This window comes from Osmerus eperlanus, chromosome 6 (assembly GCF_963692335.1).
Source record: "Osmerus eperlanus chromosome 6, fOsmEpe2.1, whole genome shotgun sequence".
Taxonomy (NCBI): Eukaryota; Metazoa; Chordata; class Actinopteri; order Osmeriformes; family Osmeridae; genus Osmerus; species Osmerus eperlanus.
Genome location: NC_085023.1, coordinates 8,232,612 through 8,245,737, shown reverse-complemented (window position 1 = coordinate 8,245,737; position 13,126 = coordinate 8,232,612).

The following is a 13,126-nucleotide window of genomic DNA, read 5'->3' as shown; positions in this document are numbered from 1 at the left end:
TTGCATAGTATACATATATTTATATAGTTATGGAATTATGTCTACGAGATACATACTGTCACACAGGATTGTGCAAGGTGACAGATATACATATAATTAAGGGGTTTGGTGGGTCACTGTGTTTCACCTCTCCAATAATTAAAAATAAAAATGCAGAAAGCCTCCCTTAGGTAAACGTCAATTTAGACTTAAGCCTTTGCACTAATGTTCCGTTCCACAAACAATCAACTCTAATTTAAGATGGAACTCAATACACTTTGATTGTGCACACACATGGAACAGAAGCAGCCCAGACCAGGCAATCATCGAAAAGAAGAGTTATGTCGCAAAAACAGAGGGTAAACCAGCAGAGCGGTGTTATTTTCATAAGCGTAACTGCCTTATTGGAGTTTTTTGGAGTTATCACCAAAAAGGGCAATATTTCCACAATTAATGAGAAGGGTCCAATTGCAGCACTCCCTCCTCAGGCCCCTCTAAACCGGAACTCTCTCCTCAGGCCCCTGAAGCCAGAACTCTCTCCTCAGGTGTATTGTGTTGCATTTATATACATAAGCCAATGGGATTTGTACGAGTGGTATCTCGCCAACGCTAGTTAGAGGATGTATTGCATTTATATGTAGCCTATGACTTACTTAAACGTCGGTTTTAACTTAAGTCAATAGTGTTTAACATAGCGAAAATGTGCATTGTGGCTAGCGTTACGTATAGCGAATATTATCACAAAATATTATGTTTAAAAAAAAGTTCTAGCTAGAACCACATTTATGCCATAAACATAACCCATATAGTCATAACTTTTATGTTTTACAAGCTAGACTACATAAAAAGAGCCAGAACTATTAGTGTTTATGTTTTTTGGATAAGATTATGTGCATTTATTATTAATGCATTATGTGTGTTGAAGTTGAGTTGATGACCAAGCACTACCTCCAGCTGAACCTCGCCAAAACAGAACTTCTCATTATCCCAGCCAAACCTTCCATCTCCCACAATCTCTCAATCACACTGGGATCTGCAACAGTGACCCCTTCATCCTCTGCCAGGAACCTCGGGGTTACCATGGATGACAAGCTCTCCCTCACTGCCCACATTGCTGCAGTCTCCCGGTCGTGTAGATTCACCCTCTACAACATCGAAGATCAGGAGATACCAGTCTGAGCATTCCACCAGGGGCGTGTCCAGGGAGTGGCCAGGGGTGTCACTGGCCACCACTGAAAAGTGATTGGCCACCTCTGGTGCCACCCCTACCATTGTCCATATGCATGAATACTGGCCATTGAAAATATGAGGGGGAGTTCAGGCTGAGCGGCATGTTCAACAACTACACTGGAGAAGCATGAAAGAAGACTGATGATACTAACGTCGATTTTTCCATGTGTGCTGGGAGATATTCGTAAGGATATAAACATTCAGAAACTAAACATGATGTAGCACAGTCCACAGACAAAGCACGGTACCATCACACCTTCTCCTACCCCCGACAAGGAAAGGGTCTTCCCCCTTTGTCCTTCTCCCAGAGGAGAAGCTTCAAAGCTTCTGACCCAGCATGGGGTCAGATACAGAGGCCACACGGCCCACAGTATCAGAACAAAGGATTTACAAGGAATAACTTTCTTAAAGGATTTACAAACATATTCTCAAGGACTACATGGCTCATGGACACTATTTCAATGACAGTAGTTGATGTGTTATAATGTGTGTTTTTCCCATTTACTTAGAACGTTGTTTAATTGAGGTTTGATTATAACTTCCCTTCAAGTATAGTTAAGTCAGCCAATCTGGATATCAAAATGATTGTACCATACTAACAAAACCATTTACGAATGTTGTATTGTTATATTCTGAAGTATAAGCAATACATGGACATTTGAAATAGCTGAACTCTGAAAAGTTATCAGCCACTTCACACCTAGGCAGATCTCAGGACAACGCCCAGGTGGGGGAAAACTGACCAATGAAAGAGGTCACCTTCACGGGGACCCCCCCTTTTCCTTTGGAGTATAAAACCCCCAAACGTACAATCACCCCCGCTTGTTCGTAGGATTAAACTGAAGTGCTAGCTACATTTCTAAACTTTCCTCTCAACCTGCAAATTCACTGAGCGCCCGGAACTTTGGCCAAAGATTCCGTTGTTCTATTTTCGTTGGACGATAACGAAACCATTGACTCTACCTTTCTTCAAACCGACAAAAGTAACTACGATTTGCAATATTTCTTACCTGTGACATATTGGCATGTTGTGATTAAATTGTTGATGTTTGATTGTATTTTACAAATGAGTTAGCTTAACCCTTGCTAAATCAGTTGCCCTTGCTCGTCCATTGTTCCCACAAAGGCCTATCTGTCCCCCTCTACCCCTCTCTCTCTCTCCCTCCCCCTTTTACACGCGCTCTACACAGCCATTGTGTTGCTCGCCCTCATTTGCATCCAGCCACTGTACTACTCTGACTAACCCATAACTTATCTGGTATTTGTTCATTATAATTACATTCTCCTAAATAAATCATTGTGTATAATATTCGCGTATCACTCACGTTATCTGATCTGCTCTACTTTCATAGAATTCACGACTCAAGATTAGACTGATTATTACGAAGGTTATTATTTAAATATTATTCAATAAGGTTTCCTCTATCCCTTTAACAATAAGAGGTGGTGCCCCCAAGAACTACATACTTTATTATAAATTAAGTATTGCTAATCTTAAACGAGCAAACCCCGCTACATATTGGAGCCCCGTGACAGGCTTTGAAACAGATTGAAATGAGCGATCTATAACGGAGATACATTTTCCGTCTGAAACCCACCCTCCCACCCTTTTGGTTAAATTAACGCTCCGTTGTATTTAACTATTCCCCCAGATAGCTACGGTTTTAAACACTGTTTGAATACTGTGCTGTGTACTCATTGAATTGGCTTTGTCGTGAACAATTGGCTATTTGTGTGTAGCTAACTAGCTTCGGAAAAGCTAGACTTGAGCGGAGGTACGCGCGTGCGCAGTGACACTGCGACCCGTCTCATTTCATCTTGTGAAACAAAGGCAGCGCTTCTACATGAAGGCGTAAGAACCTTTTTATAGAGTCACAACACTACTATTTTGGTACCATACACGCTTCGGAAAGGTGTATTATAGTAGTGTTGGCCATTTGGGTTGAGTAAATCAACCAAGCAACTGATAAGTTGCCATTGTCTAGTTAGAGGTAGATAACAGACATTGATCAGTCCAAAAGGACTTTGATTTTGAAGGAGACTACGCAGCTCTCTACATTAAGCTATATGCTTCTACCTTGTTAAACAATTGGTAAATTGATTAACTTAGCTTTTCGGAAAAAGCTTCACTTTGTTTTGCATGTAATTCAACATTAATGTAAACACTCAACCTCTAGAATCAGTAAAGTAACAGTAAAATAATTATTGAGACAGGAGAAGCTGCTTATTTAAGGACCTTTATTGTTGCTTAACCGGAAATAGTTACCTTTCGTGAACAAAGACCTGTAATTTGATTTTCATTCCGCGCACTTAAAAGTGGAAGTTGTCAGAATATCGGCGTTGTTGACCATACTGAACTGTAATCCTATTTATCCCTCTTCAATATACAACTTTAACAACAATCGCTAAATAATAATTAAACGTAAAGTGTATTATTTTTAGTTTGCCCACTCTATCTGCGATCAGTCCAAAAGGACTTTTGTTTGGAAGTAGCCGAACAACGCAGCCTGTACTGCCACAATATTGTTAAACAATTCCGAAATTGATAAACTAGCTTTTCGAAAAGAAGCTTCACTGTTTCGCATTCAATTCGAGGTGAATGTAAAACCCTTGCCCAATTTAAAGCTACATTATAGATGCAGCAACAATTTAGTTCATTATCTGTTTGATTCTACAAGCTAAACCGGCTAACTTAATGTGCTATAGTATTTAAATACATTGTACTTTCTCAGTCCAGTTTAGGCTAAAACAAATCAACAGCTACTCAATCTAAATTCTCTAATCGTTTATAGATACTATAACAAGATTACTGAAATTAAGATTTAATATAGGCCTAAAAGAATAAATAATTTGTTTGAATCTTTGATCCTGGAAGGTGACTTTAATATTAATTTTAATTTCTGAATATTAATCTCAGTTTTTGATTGTTAATCTTTGAATATTAACTTCTGATTTTAACCTTAATATTAATTTGGTAAACAATTTTATTTATTTTCTGAATCTTTGATCCTGGATGGTGACTTTAATATTGATTTTAATTTCTGAATATTAATCTCAGTTTTTGATTGTTAATCTTTGAATATTGACTTCTGATTTTAATTTTAATATTAAGTTGGTAAACAAAAAGGAAAAGAAAAGTATATATATTGCTGCCAAAAAGAGAACCACTACAAAACTAAAGTGCCTATCAACAATTATCACAATAGCATTGTGTTAATAACTTCCAGTAGCCGAACCAAACATGTCTCACCTCACGGAAGCTGAGAAACTGATTGTCCACCTATCCGAAAAAGAAAACCCAAGATATGTGGAAACGCTGACCGATCTAAATTCCGATATGATCACCAGGAAAACTCAAGAAGTGGTCATAGAAAATGTAGGCCAAATATTGAGCAAATCCCAAATTGTCAAATGCCTATCCAGCCTCGGTCTCAACTATGCTGCACTACTCAAGTTATCAATAACAAAAGTCAACACACAATGGACACAGGCTCTCCAGGATCGAGAGGATGCTCTCAAAGCGGCACAAAGAGAACAAGAGCACAGGAAACGATTGGAACAGGAAACCAGCGACCTGGCTGTTGAACTAGATAGAGCTAAAGCACAGCTAACGGAACAGGAAACACAGCTAATACAACAGGAAATAACCCTCAAAGATGCCCTCAAAGAAAAAGAAAAGGAACAGGACCGACGGGAGCAAATGGCACAAAGAGAACTGGAAAGAGCTAAGACACAACTAATGGAAAAGGAAATAACCCTCAAAGATGCCCTCAAAGAAAAGGAAAAGGAACAGGACCGACGGGAGCTAATGGAACAAGAAACCAGTGACCTGACTGGAGAACTGGATAGAGCTAGACAACAGCTAATGGAACAGAAAACAACCCTCAGGGATGCCCTCAAGGCGAAAGAAACTGAACGAGATATCCGGGAAACACTTCAACAGGAGAACAAGGAACTCGCTACGGAACTGGGAGACCTAAAAGAAGAAATGCAGGGGGTTCAGAAAAGCAAAAAGGACTCAACCGCCCTCATGGAAAACACTATTAAGATGTTGGATGAAGCTAATGAAAAAGTAGCAGACTACGACCACCAAAAAGAAGAATGGCACACTCTCTACACAAAATTCCAACACCTGGACCAAGATCTCTCACACATCACAGCTGACAGGGAGACAATGAAGGAGGAGTTACATGAAACAAAAGTGGAACTACTATCTACCATTCATAAGCTGAACAAAGCGAATGCCACAATCCAGTCCACAGAAGACCCCAACACCAACCGAAGGTGGGGAAGAGACGACAGAGAAGTAGATCGGCATTCAAGAAACCAAAACCCAAGACAGCTGCAATCACCTGAAGCACCGCTCCACTCAGAATACGAAACAAGAAGACCATATAGGGATACATCCCCTCCCAGCCAATCTCTGTACCAAGCTGACACGAATCCACGAAGGATGAGGAGAACAGAAGATGTGGAACAGCAGAGCAGAAGACTGTATGACCAGAAAATGGAGCTACAATTCCAACCTGAACGTCGCGGTCAGACCACAGCCCCAAACAGATGGGATGACCATGATGAACCCTCACGTTCAGCCTATCCACAAAATGCATGGGAAATGCATGACCTGCCACCAGCAGTGTCACTAGATCTGCTATTGAAAATTAGCAGGAACATAGAGAAGTTCGATCCAGACAATCCCACTCAGAGCATTGAGATGTATCTAGAACAACTGAACTCTAATCTCGAACGCCTGCCTACAGCTACAGACGCGGACAAGCTGTACCTGTTGAAGAACACCTCTTCCAGCTCAATCAGAGCCCTGCTTGACAGGCAACCTGCTGGAGAACGCCACAGCTATGACATGGCTTGCCGGACCCTCAAGGCTTGGCACTCAGAAAGTAAAGGCTCCTGCTGCACTATCGCCCTGCACACAAAACAAAAGGCCAACGAAAACCCAAAGACATTCTATGAGAGGCTCCGGAAAGCCTATTTCGCAACAGAAAACCAACCCGGAGGAGAAGAAACTCCCATGTTCAAGTCAGTGTTCATCAACAACCTCTCCCAATCCATAAAACCCTTCATGACGACCTTCGCGAACCAGGAAACCATGACGGCTCTGCAGCTGAGGGACATGGCATATAAATCATGGGCGAACAACAATCGATCCCAAGACTCAAATGTCCATGTGGTGGAATCAGACTCACACCTACAACTAGAAGGAAGAGAACTCCAGAGACCCTACGAACCCAGACCCGCCTGCAAGCAACCCTCCTATTATGCACGAGACCACTCAACAAGACCCGAACAATATCAAAACAATTACAACAGACAACCCGACAACAACTATTAATACAAACAACACTCCTATCACGCAAGAAACCACTCAACAAGACCCACACCATACAAAAACGAACACAACAGCCCTGGACGACATCCGTCAGACCCAGCATGACTAGAAGGCCCCAACACGGAAAACACACCTCAAATGCTCCCCATTGGATGGAAGAAAGGGAACAGGACCCGAAAACACCACAAACCCACAAGAAGACGACCTCCAGAAACAACAACACACAAACAAGCCCCACAGTTACACACATTTCTGGGTGAGCTTTCCAGAAAAGGAAGAGCTAACCGAAGCTATGTCCCCATCACACTTGAAGATGAAGTGCCCTGCGAAGGATTGCTGGACACGGGTGCAGAAATCTGCCTGATTGCACCCACCTTGGCCGCTCAGCTAAAAGGAATAGCCAGGTCAAACAGAAGATGGATTAAAAGTGAAGATAGTGAATTCAACATCACAAGCTTCACCCAAAACAAAGCTCCAGTCACAGAGACGCTGTACTTGAAGCTAACGTTTGGGGAAATGTCCCTAATCCACCCCATCCATGTCTCACCGCTTGAGACCGAAAAGCTGCTGATTGGACACGATCTACTCAACAGACTGGAACCCCTCATTGACTTCAAACGAAACCAGATGTGGACAAACGTCGAGAAGCCCTATCCACTGCCTCACCCTGAAGCCCAGAACACAGTCTTCACAGTGGAAGGGGGGGGAGATTCCACGTCTGATCCACATCTCTCAGAAGAGGACCGAATCCATGAGTTAGATGGCCGCTCCAGACCGCCCCAGAGCTACGCCACTCACCCATCAAGACACAAGATTCAAACAAAATCAACACAACGCCATGACCGTCGGGTGCCATCAGAAACCCACCTGAGACGAGAAGCATCACAGGTCCAAAAGAAGTCATATGATGCCAACTGGATGAGAGTGCAGAAAGTAGGAAGACCTACTATGGCCACGAAGCATCCCAGAAGAAGCACCCCAGCTGCAACAAGCTGGCACAACCCCCGGAAGAAACCATCACTACTCGCGGGGACAACAGGCCATGCACAGAGGCCTGGCCTGGCCTTATACCAGCAACCTGACCCTGTCAAACTGCTGACGAAACAAGTGCACAACAGGTGCCTTAGCCAAAATGCCTCAAAGTTCAAGAATGAATGTTCCTTTAAACCAAAAATAATAGGAAAATACTGTCATGAGACAAATATGGCTCCACCAATCTATCAAATTTTTTAATCTGTTACCAGAAAACCCAACATGAATGACCTTGAGGTACTGTCAAAATAATAGGCTACAACGCCTCATAACCAAACTACCCTGGCCCCTGACAAATGAGGTTTATGACTCCAGGAAGTCAAAGCCCACTCCCACTCCTATCATTTTATTTTAATCTTTCTCCTTTCTTTCCCTTTCCTTTTTCCTTTTATTTCCTTTCATTTTTAGGCATAAAACCTTAGCCCAGAGAAACTTAGTAATAGGACCCAAGTTAGCCCCATTGATTCCTACATTGTTTAGAGTCCACTCATGCCAATGTGTCCAGTAGAAGTGCTATCGTACTGTCGTGTTTGTCTGTTCTCTGCTCTTCTTACGTGCCAACAGCCCGACGACGTCGAATCATCGGACGTTGCCAGCAGGGGGATATGTAGCACAGTCCACAGACAAAGCACGGTACCATCACACCTTCTCCTACCCCCGACAAGGAAAGGGTCTTCCCCCTTTGTCCTTCTCCCAGAGGAGAAGCTTCAAAGCTTCTGACCCAGCATGGGGTCAGATACAGAGGCCACACGGCCCACAGTATCAGAACAAAGGATTTACAAGGAATAACTTTCTTAAAGGATTTACAAACATATTCTCAAGGACTACATGGCTCATGGACACTATTTCAATGACAGTAGTTGATGTGTTATAATGTGTGTTTTTCCCATTTACTTAGAACGTTGTTTAATTGAGGTTTGATTATAACTTCCCTTCAAGTATAGTTAAGTCAGCCAATCTGGATATCAAAATGATTGTACCATACTAACAAAACCATTTACGAATGTTGTATTGTTATATTCTGAAGTATAAGCAATACATGGACATTTGAAATAGCTGAACTCTGAAAAGTTATCAGCCACTTCACACCTAGGCAGATCTCAGGACAACGCCCAGGTGGGGGAAAACTGACCAATGAAAGAGGTCACCTTCACGGGGACCCCCCCTTTTCCTTTGGAGTATAAAACCCCCAAACGTACAATCACCCCCGCTTGTTCGTAGGATTAAACTGAAGTGCTAGCTACATTTCTAAACTTTCCTCTCAACCTGCAAATTCACTGAGCGCCCGGAACTTTGGCCAAAGATTCCGTTGTTCTATTTTCGTTGGACGATAACGAAACCATTGACTCTACCTTTCTTCAAACCGACAAAAGTAACTACGATTTGCAATATTTCTTACCTGTGACATATTGGCATGTTGTGATTAAATTGTTGATGTTTGATTGTATTTTACAAATGAGTTAGCTTAACCCTTGCTAAATCAGTTGCCCTTGCTCGTCCATTGTTCCCACAAAGGCCTATCTGTCCCCCTCTACCCCTCTCTCTCTCTCCCTCCCCCTTTTACACGCGCTCTACACAGCCATTGTGTTGCTCGCCCTCATTTGCATCCAGCCACTGTACTACTCTGACTAACCCATAACTTATCTGGTATTTGTTCATTATAATTACATTCTCCTAAATAAATCATTGTGTATAATATTCGCGTATCACTCACGTTATCTGATCTGCTCTACTTTCATAGAATTCACGACTCAAGATTAGACTGATTATTACGAAGGTTATTATTTAAATATTATTCAATAAGGTTTCCTCTATCCCTTTAACAATAAGAGGTGGTGCCCCCAAGAACTACATACTTTATTATAAATTAAGTATTGCTAATCTTAAACGAGCAAACCCCGCTACAATGAGCTAGAAATTTGTATGATGTTATTCAACACCATGCAGCCCCTTTACTTTCGGTGTATGGAATACAGTTTGTATTCCAAAAATAGCCTGATGTTAAGTCTCTACAGACTGTAGCTTGCTTTGCTAAATAGCATGCTAGCTAGCAAGCATTCACGATATGTGAGATATTTTATTTATAAGATAAATAAAATGGGTTAAATACCCATTTGTCTGTAAGTGTTTCACATGATAATTGGTTTGTAGAGTAGTTAACGTAAGTAACGCAATGCATTGTATTGTTATTCTGCCAAGCTTAATAAGTGGAAATCATGATCCTGGCTTACTTCAGTCATAAGATGACCGAAGTGAAGTTAGTTTCATATTCGACATTCGTCTCACATTTGGAACACGCTACTTTGCAGCGTCGCGTTAGACCGGGTAAAAACTACCCATACAATTTTGACAAATTATGACTTATAATATTTTTATGAATATAAAACCTCAAACGGACACCAGAGTATTCTAACAATGTCTGGTGTAGGCCTACTTCCTCAGCCTTTACTTTTTCAATTAAGTTTCAAACTAAATTATAGAAAATCACTAATCTCTGAAAATAGCTTAATCCTCACAAATCTTAATAACTTTTTCAAAATTGTGTCAAAAACTCTCAAATATACACCAGATTATTCTAATAATGTCTGGCCTACTTCCACATACAATACAAAAGAAAAATTCTTTGGAATTCTACATAGGGCTGACGAGAGGTGAACATAATATTATTGAAAGAACAAAGAAATGACTGACACAGGCAGCAATGAGCCCCCAACAGTGCCTGATGCAGTGTCTGCTCATCAAGGTATGTCCTCTGAACATCAGTAAGATTGAATAAGTATGTAACACAGTATGGTATGATATCAGTTATATTGTTTATGTCTGTTATTACTCTAGGAATCTATAAGCAGCTGGGCCGGACTGCAGCTGGGCCGGACTCTGTCTCTCCAGCCACCCTCAAGCACTGTGCTGACCAGCTGTCTCCGGTGTTTACCTACATCTTTAACACCTCCCTTGAGACATGCCATGTGCCAGCCTGTCTCAAGTCCTCCACCATCATCCCTGTGCCCAAAAAGCCAAGGCCAACAGGACATAATGACTACAGACTCTGTGGTAATGAAGTCTTTCGAGCGCCTGGTGCTGGCACACCTTAAATCCATCACTGACCCTCTACTGGACCCCCTGCAGTTTGCCTACAGAGCCAACAGGTCTGTGGACGATGCAGTTAACATGGCCCTCCACTTCACCCTACAGCACCTGGACTCCCCAGCATCCTATGCCAGGATCCTGTTTGTGGACTTCAGCTCTGCCTTCAATACCATCATCCCCGCCCTGCTTCAGGACAAGCTCTCCCAGCTGAACGTGCCTGATTCCACCTGCAGGTGGATCACAGACTTCCTGTCTGACAGGAAGCAGTGCTTTAAGCTGGGAACACAAGTCTCTGACTCCAGGTCCATCAGCACCGGATCACCTCAGGGCTGCGTCCTTTCTCCTCTGCTCTTCTCCCTGTACACCAACAGTTGCACCGCCAGTCATCCGTCCGTCAAACTCCTGAAGTTTGCGGACGACACCACCCTTATTGGGCTCATCTCTGGTGGAGACGAGTCTGATTATAGGTGGGAAGCGGCCAACCTGGTGACCTGGTGCAGCCAGAACAACTTAGAGCTCAATGCTCTTAAGACAGTGGAGATGGTTGTGGACAGGAAGAACACAGCCCCACTCACCCCCATCACCGTGTGTGACTCCACAGTCAACACTGTGGAGTCCTTCCGCTTCCTGGGCACTATCCTCTCCCAGGACCTCAAGTGGGAACTGAACACCAGCTCCCTCATCAAGAAAGCACAACAGAGGATGTACTTCCTTTGGCAGCTGAAGAAGTTCAACCTGCCAAAGACAATGATGGTGCACTTCTACTCAGCCATCATTGAGTCCATCCTCACCTCCTCCATCACCGTCTGGTACGCTGCTGCCACTGCCAAGGACAAGAGCAGACTGCAGCGTATCATCCGCACTGCTGAGAAGGTGATTGGCTGCAATCTGCCTACCCTCGAGGACCTCGTTAGCGTCATTGTGTCCACCTGTGTGTCGTTTGGTTCTGTGTATTTAGGTTTCTGTTTTGTGTCCAGTCTTTGTCTTGTCATTACTACCTGTGCCGTGTGAGTACCCTATCTGTTCCCCGGTTTGAGATTAAAACCCTTTGTTTTCAGTATGGCTGTGTACTCCCTTGCATTTGGGTCCTACCCCTCCTCACACCCTGACAGAATGACAAGACCAAGAAAGGACCCAGCAGAGAGTACACGCAACCCTTTCCTAGGGACCCGACTTGCCTCTGGTGGACCCCGAAGCCTGCAGCGGAGGGCCCACCCAAAGTCCGGGTTCCTACCACGGCCCCAGCCCCAGCCTGAACCCCGACTCCAGCCTCGGTCCTGCCCTGGGCCCCTGCCTCGATCCTGCCCTGTGCCCCTGCCTCGTCCTGAGGTTGTGCCGCCCTGCGCCTGGACGAACAAGATTGTGCCGCCCAGCACCCAGAGCACCGAGGCTGTTCCTGCCGGGGAGTCTCGGCCGCCTGCCGCCGGTACCCAGCCCCGTTCCTGCCCTGTACTCCAGCCTCGGTCCTGCCCTGGGCCCCTGCCTCGATCCTGCCTTTTGCCCCTGCCTCATCCTGAGGTTGTGCCGCCTTGCGCCCGGACGAACAAGGTTGTGCCGCCCAGCACCCAGAGCACCGAGGCTGTTCCTGCCGGGGAGTCTCGGCCACCTGCCGCCGGTACCCAGCCTCGGTCCTGCCCTGTACCCCAGCCTCGGTCCTGCCCTGTACCCCAGCCTCGGTCCTGCCCTGTACCCCAGCCTCGTTCCTGCCCTGTGCCCCAGCCTCGTTCCTGCCCTGTGCCCCTGCCTCGGTCCTGCCCTGTGCCCCTGCCTCGTTCTTGCCCTGTGCCCCAGCCTCGGTCCTGCCCTGTACCCCAGCCTCGTTCTCGCCCTGTGCCCCTGCCTCGTTCCTGCCCTGTGCCCCAGCCTCGGTCCTGCCCTGTGCCCCGGCCACCTCCTCCTCCGCCCGAGGACTGCTGGCCACCTCCTCCTCCGCCCGAGGACTGCTGGCCGCCTCCTCCTCCGCCCGAGGACTCCTGGCCGCCTCCTCCTCCGCCCGAGGACTTCTGGCCGCCGCCTCCTCCGCCCGAGGACTTCTGGCCGCCGCCTCCTCCGCCCGAGGACTTCTGGCCGCCGCCTCCTCCGCCCGAGGACTCCTGGCCGCAGCCTGCTGCCGTGCCCGCGCTCCCAGGCGCCCCCTCGTCCGCGCTCCCAGGCGCCCCCTCGTCCGCGCTCCCAGGCGCCCCCTCGTCCGCGCTCCCAGGCGCCCCCTCGTCCGCGCTCCCAGACGCCCCCTCGTCCGCGCTCCCAGGCGCCCCCTCGTCCGCGCCCCCTCGTCCGCGCTCCTAGGCGCCCCCTCGTTCGCGCTCCCAGGCGCCTCCTGTCCCCTGTGCCAGTCCTGCCCCGGGTGGTTCCCTGGACCTGCTCCGGCCGCCGGCCTTCTGCCCTGCCTCCGGGTCGACCCCCGGACCTGCCCCGACCCTCTGCCCAGCCTCCAGGCCGGCCCCCGGACCT